This window comes from Netta rufina, assembly GCF_964035555.1.
Source record: "Netta rufina genome assembly, chromosome: 8".
Taxonomy (NCBI): domain Eukaryota; kingdom Metazoa; phylum Chordata; class Aves; order Anseriformes; family Anatidae; genus Netta; species Netta rufina.
In genome coordinates this window covers 13717710-13732210 of record NC_140131.1, presented here as the reverse complement: position 1 = coordinate 13732210, position 14501 = coordinate 13717710, and the positions used below count along the sequence as shown (strand labels likewise).

Below are 14501 nucleotides of genomic sequence, written 5' to 3'. Positions count from 1 at the left end.
AAATTTCCGGTATTTCATTTGAATTGACATCGCACCGCTCAATCAGACCACCTTGACTCAAACGGCTAGGGTAAAACCTTTTTAACACCGCTGCCCTCTGTGTCGCTAAATCTTCCTGGGGTCTCAGAGATAAATCCCAAGCATCCGAAGAATGGGGGAGGGAAAGAGATGTTGTAAGTCAATTACAACCGTTATCAGCTGTAATATCTGAGTGTCATGCTGAGCATCTTAAATATGCTGATCGCTTTGGACACCAGAGGCACAGTCTGAAGCTGCTTGCCATTCTCTTCATTAAACCACAAAACAAATAGCTCTCATTTTCAAACCTACATAGGACAGACTTTATGAACATCAAAAATAAACAAGAAAATAATGAATAGCTATAAAAAACACAGGGAGAGCCATATGACAAACTGAAAGCAGCAATCATAAGAGCTGAAGAAAATTCAAAGGCTTCCCAAACTCCCCACAAAAGAGAAATCCTCAAAAATAATTTATTTATATTAAAATATTTATTTTCCTTGGAAAAAAAAATGATAAAATAGAAGGCTGGTATCAACCAAGGACACTGAGTTCTTGTAAGACAGTGAATTGTTTGCTGGCAGTCTTGACAAGGCCCTACAAAGCCCATACTTCCTCTACCCCCCTCCACCCAGCCCCACCCTAAGTGATTTTCACAGCAGAGCATTTGTTTGAAGTGGAAGCAGGCAAAAAAAACAAATGAGACTGGATCTGGCCCAGGGCTGCTCTTGGCAGGCCCGTACCTGCTCAGCCACGCGGCGCTCCTCCTGCCAACTGCCGTGGTTGTGGGGCACCTGAACCACTCTGCCCATGGGCCCAGCAGCCCACCAGGCTCACCTGAGCCTTTCATAGTGACATGGTGAGGTGAAATGGCCTCACAAGACCAGCAGCCAGCCCACAATACCAGCAGCCAGCCACCAGCAATACATACGTGAGCTGCTAACTCCCCAAATCAAGTTGTGGCTGAACATGAACAAGAATGCAGCATTTTTTACCTAGGCTGTAACTAGGGTAAACAGGTTGTTCAGCCCCAATACGCTGCAGCTGCCTTGCATTCATGCGCATGTGTCTACACATCTCGGTTTGGTAGCACCAGCCCACTAAAACTACCGCATCAAAGACTTCTCTAGGCATCTGCCAAGGAATATCATCAAACAGGTTAATGAAGGCCCTGTGATAGCATCCATTTTAAAGCACCCTGGTTTCTACCCGCTGTACTGAAGATCAGTGCATGCAGTCTGTATTCAATAGAAATGATACTATTCAAGTTTCAAGAAGAAGCTTCTGTGGGCAGCAAAGTCAGGTGTTTTTTTTGTTTGTTTTTTAATTCTGTCAAAAATCTTTGATGTCACTAGAAAAAATACCAACTCTTCCAAAAGTAACTGAAAAATATTTATCATTTTTTATAAATCAGAAGCTGGAGGCACACAGATATATACACAGTGCACTAGGTATATATTAGTGGCATATTTTATGCTTACAGAAGAATATGGTTCCAATGTCAACATCTGTGAGACCGTGGCCTAATCATTGTGCAGTGAAATATGAAACAAAATCAATGGTGGCACAAAATGTAATCTCTACTGTGTTTGGCTCACTGTGTTGAAACCTTGACTCATAAATCACTGTTACTTGCCATTCAGTGAATCGATATTCAGATTCCCTCTTGGTCTATACATATGACCACTAAATGAAATAATAATGACCAAAATCTGTCATATATTGGGTTATCAATATTACCAAAAGGGATTTCTTGGGAACAGTGAGGTAATCTAGGATAAAATATATCAGATGAGCTTACAAAGAAATGTGAAAAACCTCTGGCTAAATATAGATATATAAAGGTATTTTCAAATACTTCTTCCTCCATCATAACCTCACATATTAGAATTTACCTTAGAATCATAACAGTGCATTTGCTGAAAGACCATTTCAGTTATATACGCTTTTAATTAAGTTTGGAAGCATGCTGTACTTGAGCATTTTTCTTTGTCTTCTTTCAAATAACACCTTCTTAATATATTACTAGGTTTTTTTGTTTGTTTTTCTCTCCTGTGAAGCATAATTAGCATTACAGTGATCAGATAATAGCGTTTTCTTACTAGCAACCTGTCAAGGGCTCCAGAAGACCACATTTTAGTTCTAAAAAAAAAAAAAAAAAAAAAAAAAACCCACAAACCTAACAAACACTTTTTGTAAGAATAATTCCATAAAGCCTTATCAAGTGCTTCACAAATCATTTAGTCATTAAAAGGTGGTGGATAACCTCTTGCGGAGAAACCTGAGAAGTGCTGTGTACTGCCATCCCAATTTCAGTCACAAGCCACAGCGTCATCAAAATTTGTAGTTTTGACAACGGAAGAAGGAAAGACATGGTGGGCAGCTCAAAAACGTCACCTTTGAAGGAACAAAAAATACAGGAAAGGTCTTCACACTGTTTTCTAAGCACATGTGAGATTCTCCAGCCAAATATGATTTACAGGTGGAAACTTCTCTGAATTTACATAACCCTTTGGAAGACTTGTGTGTATATATTAAGTACAGAAAGGAAGCAGATGTTGGCAGATGATATCTTTCAGGTTCACTGATTTTACACACCAGTAGCACTTAAAGGCTTATATCTCAAAACCCTGAAAAAAAAAATCAAACTTTTCCTTCACTCATAATTAGCTTTTCTAATACATATATTCATAACAAAAATCATAAAAAGAAATTATGGGTCAAAGGTCATACATGCCAGTGCTGTATGGACAGCAGTAACTTTTCCTTACAACTACACATAAATAAATTGCTTTTTTGCCCAACATATCATTAAGAACATCCAAAACATACACAATATGTGTGGCAAATCTTCAGTATCTATACAAAAAATGCCTAATTCTACAAAGAAACAATAAGCTCATTTCTGCTACTGGATAATGGACTCTACAAAGATATACAAGCTACCTAGCCATCTAATGGTGCAACTATAATTAAGAGTATTCTTTTATACAATTGAATGAGCAATGAATGTTCAGGTGACTGTTCTTCACTGAAATAGGCAGCTGGATGACGACCAGCCATTTAACTGGGGTGAACCGTGTTTTTTTTTTTTTTATTTATTTTTTTTATTCAAGCTGTAACAGAAAAACAGAAAACTATTTCAGTACACTTTTAAATTCCCTTTGTAGAAAAGATAAGTTGGAAAACTCTAATAATTAAACTAATTAGAAGTTATGAGCCAAAAGAGCTTTAAATTATAATTTGACAGAAAAGCTCCTACTACTTGGATGTACCACTGTGTAAAATCGGCACCTCTCTTCTCCCTAGCATACATGTATTAGATAGTATTTTCTCTTCCCTGTGAGGGAAAAGAAAAATATATTTTGGAAACAGTGAACACCTTTCCCATGTACAGTGAAAAGGGAGGTGTGAAGCATTACCTTCTAGCCATAAAACAAAATGGAATAGAGGTTGTCTCCAGCACTGCCACACCATCCGCAGCGAGTGCTTGAGGACACAGAATTGCTCAATCACTTTCACTCAAAGAATTTTGAGAAACGCTGAATGGAAAATGATCTCTATTCAATGAAGTGACTGAAAACGGTACATTTCGCATACATTTTCTTTTTTTCTTTTTTTTTTCCCCTTTTTAATATCATTCACACAGCATAGGTAAAGTTTAAGACATAGCATCAATTTAACACATTTGTTAGCAACAACATAACCTTTCATATTATGCGGTTTTATCAAGCAGACCAAGAACGCTGTCAAACAATTAAAATTTCTTGTAAATAATAAGGTCTCGTTTGCTTGTGACAGACACCGCTACTTTGGAAAAATTATTTTTCTATAATTTGATTACATTAGGATTTTAAATGATAGCTTTTATATTCTTTTACTAGATGATAAAGAGAATTGTTATTATTAAAAAACTGTTCTTCCTATCTTCTGCTGCAGTTCATGAACTCTAAGTGCAACTAAAAAGAAAACAGTCTACATTTGTCTACCAACAATATTTATAAGTGAACAGAGTGGAAAGATTACAAAATTTGAATATGAACATTATATTATGGTAGCAACAATCTAGATGTTTTACAGGAAAGTGAAGTGGATTACCGTAAATGAAGTTTTAAATGTCCTTTCCATTTTATAGATAACACAAAATGACTCTTTTCATGTCTCCAGCGATAAGGATACGTATGCCACACATTTAAATAGTGACTTCACCCTATTCAACCCTGCTCATGAATTAATAATTCAGTGACATTAATACAAGAAGATAAATGATAAAGAGGTTACAGCACAAGGGCCAATGGTACATATATACTTCTTTCTGAACAGCTAATACCTCTCTGCCAATTACAGTTAGAACTTTTTAACAGTTTTCAATGGCATTTTTACAATCTAAATAGCAGCTTATGCACACACAATTTCACACAACTCAAGCTTAATAAATCTCCTGCTGCTACCAAACAATCATTCTGGGGGATTAAAGTGCAACATCTGCTAACATTAATAAGCATTTTACATAGCAATATGTATAAAAGCAGTTGTTATCAGTCTTCTGAAAAAGCTTCTAGACTGGTTTGGCATAAATTATACCTTTACAGTGCAACTGATAACTTTAGCTTATGGGGAAAAAAATCAGTGGAATTATATACCAGATGCAGTTATCATCTCTAGTAGAACAATTTTTAAAATACTTGAAAAATAAACAAAAATGTATGCATGCAAAGAATTTCAGGGAAGAACCTGGTAAAATCACATGATTTAAATACTTACAAGAAACCGAAGCTCCCAATATGTTTCCAAGAGTTAATTTCTTTGCTAATACCAATTACAGCTTTTTAATCCTTTTTTAAAAAAAATAAATAAATAAATAAATAAAATGTATTTCTACCAAAGCAGAATCTACTGTGAAAAAATGCATGTCTTTCTATGACATAAAATAAAAATCAAAGGTTTTATTTAATTAACAACTCCAGAATAATTTTTTAGGGAGAGTTTGGCTAACAAGTAGGCTTTGGAATCGAGAGCCGTGTAATGTCAGCTGGAGCCAAGAGCACAGTTGGCAAACACGGCAGAAACTTTTACACACAGCCTTGCCAGCGCAGCTCAACCCCTGCAGCTCAGCTGTGGACAGCTGAATAACAGAGCCTGCCAATCACCCTTACTACACACTGAATGAAACAGTCGTATTCCAACTGGTATTATCATTTAATAGTAAAGCAGCAAAATGAAGTTTGTATCAATGTACGTAGAGATAAGAGAGAACGCCAAACTGGATCAAGTAAGCATGTAGAATACATTTAATTTGCCTTTCTTTTTAATTAGTAATGAATCTTCCCATTTTTGCATTATGAACTGCTTAAACATGATTGTTTTAACATTATTTTTATGTCAAAACATTGCTCTAGAAAAAATGACTATCGTCATATTCTCCTGACATCTTCGACATTCTTATTTGACACGTTATAAGAGAGATTAAGAAAACCAAAGTAGTAAGATAATAAAAGACAGCAGCAATGCCAGCACAGCACTTGACAACTAGTACTCAGGACCTTTTGATGCTATCAGGTTTTAAAATATCTGCAACTAGGGCTGAAGCTAGGCGTAGCCAGGATAATAATAATAATAATAATAATAATAATAATAATAATAATAATAATAATTTCGGGACTGATGGCAAAAGCTTAAAATAACATGTAAGTACATTTAGTATCTATTATTTCCTTGGACTGATGGTTTCTTTATGCTGAGGTCTGTGCCTACAATTCCCACACACAGTTCACAAATTCTTTTTTCTCAAACACACTTTGACTTTCAGATTATCATTTTAAAATAAAAAAATGTTTAAATCACTGTTCGCTGCCTGTAAGAACACAGCTTTATATTAAAGCGATAAATTCTTACCGTTTTTCTTCAGCACAGTGAAAGACGATTCTGACACAGGACTTCCCTTGAGGCTGCTCCCCAGCCAGCACCCTCACACCCACTCTGCCATGCACCAGCCCCATGCGCATCCTGGGCGCTTACGGCTGCCACAGGGATCTCACTGCCCTCTCAAAGCCCAGGCGGGGCTTTCCGCTCATTCTCAGATTAACGTTTGCTATTTCATCCATTTTAACAGTGCTGAGGAGAAATCTAGGTAACACTTTTGCTCAAAGACGATTGAATATTAAATATGAAATTTAACAGATTTTAATCATAACAGTTTGTAAACTGTGTAATATATATGTCTGCCCTAATTTAGTAAGATGGAATTCTCACACAACACTCATCAAACCGAGCACAAAAAAACTGTTCTGGCATTCCACTAAATTAAAATCTTCAGTCCCCACAGCAAGAACGCACAAATTTAGATTTTATTAATACTTTAAATCAAACTCACTTTCATGTAAGGCAATTTACAAGTCATCTTCTCTTGTCATAGCAAAGAACAGAATTGGGTCTTAAGCATATTTTTACAGACACTTTGAAGACAGTCTAACCTTCTGGTCTGATCTGCTATTTTTAACAAAAATAACAATTTATTTGAAATTCAACAAAATCTCGTTTTCATGAATACATTTTTAAGCCTTCCATTACAACACTAGCAGTGACAGAGTAGCTGACAGCTCAACAGACACGAGGTAAATTTAAGAGGAGCTGTTCCCATTTGGAAAACACATGCTTTTCTACCCACTTCTAATTCAGCAACCTGAAAAACTCCAAATTTTACCTAGATCACTGTATTTCACAGCTTGCCCAAAGATCTATTTAATGCGCAAAACAAGTCATGCAAGCTACAGAGATGCTTGGAAAGGCACGCTGATCTAAGTGGTGCTCCGTGGACTTAAATATTTAGAATTTGTAGCACTGAATAACACTACCCAGCCCTCTGCATTGCAGGCACTTAACCCAAGGCACGAGGAAACCTCTGACAGGTAGATGGCCCTGTACTGATATTACTCATCAGAAGCCAGTGAGAGCCATGCTGTGAGGCCACAGAAAAAGAAGAAAAAGAGAAGAAAAACAAAGGGAGTTGGCAGAGCCGAAAATGGCATCCCCCCCAGCCAGCTCCACAGGCGGTGGCAGCAAGAAAGCACTGGGGCAGCACAGAGGGGGAAGAAGCTGATGGAAGGGAAAGCCTGAGGGGAGACCCATACCTGGGCCCTGACTATGTGGAGGCAGGACCACAGGAGGGGACACGCGAGGTGCAGCAGTGGTTGAGAGAGCAAGGAAAGAATGACAGTGAAGAGTCGCAAGCTGACAGGGAACTGGGAGCACGCAGAGCAGTGCACAAAGGGAACAAGTTGCACATGTAGAATATCCAAGTGTAATGCCTCCTCCTTCGAGCTGACTGCTGGCACCGAGGAACGGTACCATGCTTTCATGACCCAACACACAAAAATGAATTTAAGCACAAGACACGCTACCTGCAGCCATGAGCTTTGTTATCCGCCGGTCCACACCAGAAGCCACACTCCACTTGAAGGACAAGTCAAAGCAGTAAGGAACGTGGAGACAGAAAGCTAACGTTCACACTAGATGTTACTGGAAAGGCCGGCATGAGCGCAAAATGAGATGCATGCTTGCATGTGTACCTGCATACAACTATTTAGAAACATTTGTTGTTCTGCAAGCAATCATATGCTATAAATGACTGATGATTTCACAGTGCCAGAAGAATAAAAAAACAGCCGACCAGTTTCAACACATCTACTGCAGATTCTGGGTAAGATTGTTGTTTTAAAAAAATCAAGTCCAGAAGAGGCCATAATAGTAATAAATGTGCAGTTTATTTATGGGTCACTATTGGGCTGAACTGAGATTTAATTTCTGGAAAAAGATAAAAAGAGGTAAGAGGAGGAATAACAGATGAAAACAGAAGAAAAGGCAAAAAAGGCCCATTTTTTCCGATATGCAAGAAGTGGCAGAGCAAGGCCTGGCAGAGCACTCCACCTGACTGGTTATCAACATGCTCCCTAGAATTTGCTGTTTTATTTTAATGCCTCTTTACTCAAAAGGTGATCTGCTGTTTTTCACCTAAAAATAGCAATTTTACAGATCTTCTAAAAATAAAAGTATCTAAATCAAAATTAGTATGGTGTAAAATACAAGAAGAGCCTACAGCAAGCACAGCGTATGATTTCAACAGCCAGATGTTTCACCACAATGGCTTCTGGTCACCAAAAATCGAAAACAATTTCAATTTTACGGTATTACTTTAGGACTGTTAAGTAAATACCACTTGTTAGCTTTTCCGCAGTGCTGTTATTTACTAACTGGAAGGCGTGCACACACAGACCAGCTGGCTGAGAACAGGACAAAGGAAACAAGGCTCCTCCTGGCTGGCCATGACCTTTGTCTGTGGCTCTGGAAAAGCATCTCTTCTCCTGCTCTGTTGCATGGTTTTATCACATAATATAGTGGACACTTTATATTTTCTTAAAGAAAAAATACTGTATTAATAAATACGCAGACAGACATACTCAAGCATACACACATTTCTGAGCAGACATTCAATTATTGTTCAAATTTTTCTTCTATTTTCATTCACTTTCAAATAATATTTATGAAAACTACAATCTCTAAGAATAGTTTAAGATAGTTGAGAATAAAAATATATTCAGCTAAATACTTTCAAATATTTAAACATAGTAGTGAATGTTGCATTCCTCTAGTCCACCAGCAGCTCCAAATTCAAACAGCAATTGCTTCAGCATTTACCAAGCACTGATTTCTTAAAGCCTGGGCTTACACAAAAGTCTATTTGCCATTTTTCATTTTGAGCCCCATTCAGTAAGCCATAATTATGAGATTCTTTCATGTTGTCATTCTCTTACAGATACGGAGATGTAACTCATTAAACTGGGGTTGAACAGGCTGTTGTCTGGGAGGAAAAGTATCACTGACCTTCTACTAAGGACCAAAACATCAATAATTCAAGATGATTGGGAAACACTATTCAACAAGATGATTAATTTTTAAAAATAACAAACATTGCAGAACATTTTAAAATCCTACAAGAACCTTTGACAAAGCTAACAAATATGAAGTCTTTGAAATAAATTCATCTACGTTACTCCTCGTTCCAGGTTAAGAAATAAAGACTGTGGTCCTCAGGACCAATTCCAGAGCCCAACCAGCAAAGCCGAGAGCAGTTAGTGCCCAGGCTGCAGCACAGGGCCATACACCATTGTAGTGGTTTAACCCAGACGGCAGCTAAACACCACACAGCCGTTCGCTCATCCTCCCCCCTCCCTCTCTGGGATGGAGGAGAGAAACGGGAAAGTAAAGCCCGTAAATTGAGATAAAGACAGTTTATTAAGACAGGAAAATAATAGTAACAATAATAATAATAACAACGATGATGATAATAGTACTACTACTAATAATGTGTACAAACAAGTGATGCACAACGCAATTGCTCACCACCCGCTGACCGATGCCCAGCCTAACCCCGAGCAGTCCGGCCCCTCTCCCCCAGCTAGCCACCCCTATATATTGTTTAGCATGACGTCAGATGGTATGGAATACTCCTTTGGCTAGTTTGGGTCACCTGTCCTGGGTCTGTCCCCTCCCAGCTCTTGCTGCACCGCTAGCCTGCCCGTTGGCAGGACAGAGCAAGAAGCTGAGACATCCTTGGCTTGGGGTAAGCACTGCTCTGCAACAATTAAAACATCAGGGTGTTATCAGCACTCTTCTCATCCTAAGCCAAAACATAGCATTCTACCAGCTACTAGGAAGAAAATTAACTCTGTCCTAACTGAAACCAGGACAACCATGCTGCATTGTTTGTCAATATAGCCTTGAGGATTTTCTGATTTAAAATCTGTTACATTGACTGTTCCTTCTCCAGAAGTAAGCATTCAGATAAAGTCTGAATGCCAATGAGCATGCCTGAGAATATGCCAAGAGGAAAAACAAAACAAAACAAAACCAAAAAAAAAAAAAAAAAAAACACCAAGAAAAAATAAAAAATGCAAAACACAATTATCCACTGAGGTAGCTCCAATTTCTGCATGTTCATAAAAGTGCACAGACTCCCACACTCCATCGCCTGAGACCCCTCCATCATCGCCTCAAGAGTCCCCTCCATAGCTCATCTGCAGCCCTGGAGAATGGTCAGAGACAAGCTCCAGCCTCTGTACGTGTGTGTACAGTTTCCGGGAAAAGAGATAAGCAAACTGGTGTTTCCCATGAAGCACAGGATAAACCCTTCTGCTCAGAAGTGCTCTTATGGTTTCCATAGTGAATTTCATTTACATGAAGACACTATAAAGGTTCCCACACAAAAATGCATCTCTGGCATAATTACATTCTTTCAACTTACTTTTCCTCCCACTTGCTATAGTTCTTAGGTGAAAGGAAAATATTGACAAAAACAGGACATGAGGGGGACATAAGATAACCACAGACTGAAAAGCACGAAACCACCAAGCTCATTTACAACTTTTTTTTTTTTTTTCCACTTAACTCTTCTTGCTAGTGGGCAGACCGAGATCAGCTACACAGGGTAAAGCACTCTAATTTATAGCCTAAGGGTTCCCGTGTTTAAAAGTAAGGAGCATGTAAGGAAATACAATGCCTTTCTAAGCCCATCTGTTCTTTGAAATATCTTCATTAAAATGGAGATTTTGACTTTTTGTCTGTGAATAACAGAAAAAGGACAAAACCTGGGTTCCGAGTATCTTCATCGGAAGACAGCTCACACAAGACACCAATGTTTCATCTCACAGAGACTGTATTTTTGCATCATGAAAAATTTTTGAGCTAATTTTTGAGGTGAAGGGCAGATGGGACTACCTCCAGTTCCTGATGATTAGCTGAATTAATAGTAATTACGCCTCTGTTTTTAGTAGTAATTACACCTCTGTTTTACTATGAAGCAACTGAAATCCAGCCCTGCATTTGGCTTTAGAGCACAAAAGGACTCGTACATTCCCAGAGACCTGCAGGGCAGCCATGACAGGGACTAGCACTTCAAGGAAGATGACAAGAGTTAAGCATCAGACAAGGTCCCCAGAAAGCTCTAATCTCCAGACTACAATAAAAAAGACACACTGTTTTTTCTTTGGATTAAAACGTCTTGTGCATTCAAATATTTTCATTACTATTTTAAGAAAGAAACAACTTGTTCAACAGTCAGATGGACTCTACTAAATAAACCACACATCTCAGAGCACAATACTTCTTCATACCATTTGTGAACCTAAAAAATTCCACAGAGCATAATTAAATGCATTTTTTAATTTACATATTATCAATCCTATGTTTAAATTACATAGTTGTTATGTTTATATGTAAACTGTTAGTGTTAGGTCCGAGGTTGGACTCGATGATCTTGAGGTCTCTTCCAACCTAGAAATTCTGTGATTCTGTGATTCTGTTTTAGAAGTTGTTTTGGCAGCACCTAGTATTTCCTACATGTACTAGGCCTAAGCAGCTGTTCTTCTATGTAACTTAAATAATGGCTGAAATTAAGTGATTTAGAAGACATTAATAACCTCTCTCAACTGTACGGAAGTCATGCAAACAGTTGTACAAACTGTGTAAGTGTACAAACTGCTGCACTGAAGCAGCAGCAAATTTTCCCATTACTCCTGGTATTTTTCACAAATTCCCTATAGATTAGTTTTAATAATATTAATTCTTCAGCTTTATTTGGTGCATTGGTTTATATATATATATATAAAAAATACATATTTTATATATATATATATATATATATAAAGCATCAATAATGCATTGGCTATCTGCTAGCAGACCTTTCATTTATTTGACTTTCCTTCAATTAATGTGCAGGAATTTCAATAAAGATTTTTTAACATAAAACTACATCAAACAAAGTATTCTTTCAGGTAAAGGTATTCATTTTCATTTCATATATCAAGTGACTTCTGTGAAAAATAAACAAGAACTAAAACTTATTGTTTATAGAATCTTGGCAGTCTAACATATACAAAGATCAAAGCAGGACAAAGAATTCAACTAAATTTTTTTTTGGTATATTTAAATGACCATTAATTGAAAGGTAATAGAAAAAGAACTGATTTCACCAAAAGTCACTATATTGTCTAAAAAAATATCTGTGTGGCTGTATGTTCACAAGCAGGCTCTAAACAGTTCTTTCTAATTATGCTACTGTCCACTGATGTAAATCTCTCTATAACCAGAAATAATACCATTAGAAGCACTGATGATATATGAATTACATACAGATGACAGCAGTGTAATGAAGAATTTCATTCACAGGTATATTTCAAAAGTTAGACTGTTTTTAAGGGCTCTGTTTGGCAGATTTTTCAGTCATGAGCCAAGAACTACTGATTACTTGTGTTCCATTTGCCAAATACAAAAGCTTTGTTAGTCATAACAACACCGTTGTTCCAAACAGAGAGTAATAATAATAATAAAGATCAACAAAAAAGGGAAAAAAAACACTTATCCCAGAGTTAGCTGTCCACAAGCAGTTAAGTATGACTTAGTGCGGCTTCATTTTTAATGCATGCTACAAATAAAATGACTAAAGTGTGGATTTGTGCTTTAATTTACTGTTCCGCAAACAGAAGAATACTAATTTTAAGAAACCATTCTTTATGGGATTTATACAGAGAAAAAAAAAAAAAAAAAAAAAGGCAAATCTTCATCTTATAGTTACGTGTGTATACTCAAAAAATGGTTTAAGAGAGCAAATGGATAACAATTTAATCAAGAGTACTTCCACATATATTTTTCTCTTTCAAACACAGATTGTCTCCTAGAGCATTATACACATGTATCACTAAGAAAGCTTTCTAAAGCAAATGCACTGTAACATATTTTAATAGTTTAAATATTAGATTTATAATTTCCTAAACTATTGAAAAATTTGTTTTACCTGTTATTAATTTTTTATTCGTTATTCTTCCTTTTACTCTAAGTATTTGCTTTTTCTTAGTTGGCATCTACAAGCCAAGCTCTGCCCTCAACAATGCAGTCACGGTTCACACTCTTAAATCGGTTGGAGCTCCACATTCATCAGGGGGTAACATTCGTCCTTTTGTGTTTGCTTTTTACTTACAGACAAAAGATACAATCGTTTTCCACAGCTCAAAATGAATGAAACATGAAGCCAATCGAAGAACCTACAGGAGTTTTTCTAAAACTGAAAACATTCATCAGTTATAATTCTTGTTCTGAATACAAGACTAAAGACCAAGCTCCAGATTTTGCTCTGGTTGTGTATATACAACATGTACAAAATACTGATGACAGGTAAGTCATACAGTGCTATAATGATTACAATTAAAGCTTTGAATATTCATTGCTTAATGTAGTTTTGAGTTCTCCACTATTTTCTAGTAATCCACCAGAAAACACTCAAACCTGTGTGCAACATCACTTTCTATCAGCACTTCCATCAGAAGTGGAGTATTTCTTGTCAATATAAACAGGTGCATCTTTCCTCTACTTTCTGGTAATCAGTAACAATTTAAGACAGCTGGTCACAGAATCTTTCCACATTGTCTTATACATAGAATTAATTCCAAACATCTAGGAAACATGTCTTACAAATTTAGCTAATACTAGTCGTGGATGTGTACAATACATGGAACATATATTGGAAAGTTCTTCTACAATAGTAGTAGTTATCTTATACATTGTCTTAAACTGGAATAATCCTAATTATTATTTTTGTTAAAGTACAATAGAGAAAAAGGTACGTTTGCTTAAACACTTATTATTCCAATATTTATTGAATTGTATCTCAAGGTATCATCTTAAAATGTAAGGCTGTTTAGTTACTTTTAGCCATTCCAACTTCTGTTACACTTAACACAGTTATGCATAAATGCCTGTAGAACCCAAAGTATTTTGTTCAGTCATTTCCCCCAAGTGTTTTTTATTGATAAAACATAATTAGTTTTACTAAATGTGGCTGGAACACTGCTTCTGCCAAGTGAGTGAGTATTAATGTCTCACTTTTTTTTTTTTTTTTTTTTTAAGCAGATGGAATTTTTGTTAAGGAACAGCTTGAATGTCACTTACATGAAAACTGTACAAGTATGACATTATTGTCACTTTTGTTGATTGTAATCATTTTTAAAAGAAGTTGAGTTGCTTACCACCATTAAAAAAATGGCCCCAGTGAAACAGAAAATGTGTGTAACGCTATTGTTAAAATGAAGGAATATGATTTTATTCACGTAGGTTCTTCCAACATAGCAAGTAAATTATCACTGTTCTACCTTCAAAATACAAGGCTGCAAAAGAATGCATCTTAATCCCAGCTGTATTATCCTCACAAAAGAATTAAAGTTACATATACGTCTTGATTTTTGTATAGTACGGCAGTCTCCACTGAACTGAATTTCTGAAACATCCTTACCTTGCAGGGACAGAAAAAGATGCATTGCGTAAAGAAAGATTATGTCCATTGCCTCCCCATAATTCCTCAGCAAGATTAAATTAAGAAATCTCTCTTTCTTCATCATGGCTAATACAACAGTATTCTCCCACGCAAAAAGCAC

At 36.7% G+C, this 14501-nt stretch overlaps 1 protein-coding gene across 3 annotated transcripts in view; it reads right to left on the bottom strand.

Moving 5' to 3' along the window:
• The window catches only part of ADGRL2 (adhesion G protein-coupled receptor L2), a 158423-nt gene that overhangs the window by 131526 nt on the left and 12396 nt on the right, over positions 1-14501 (bottom strand). The gene's annotated exons all lie outside the window — the stretch shown is intronic.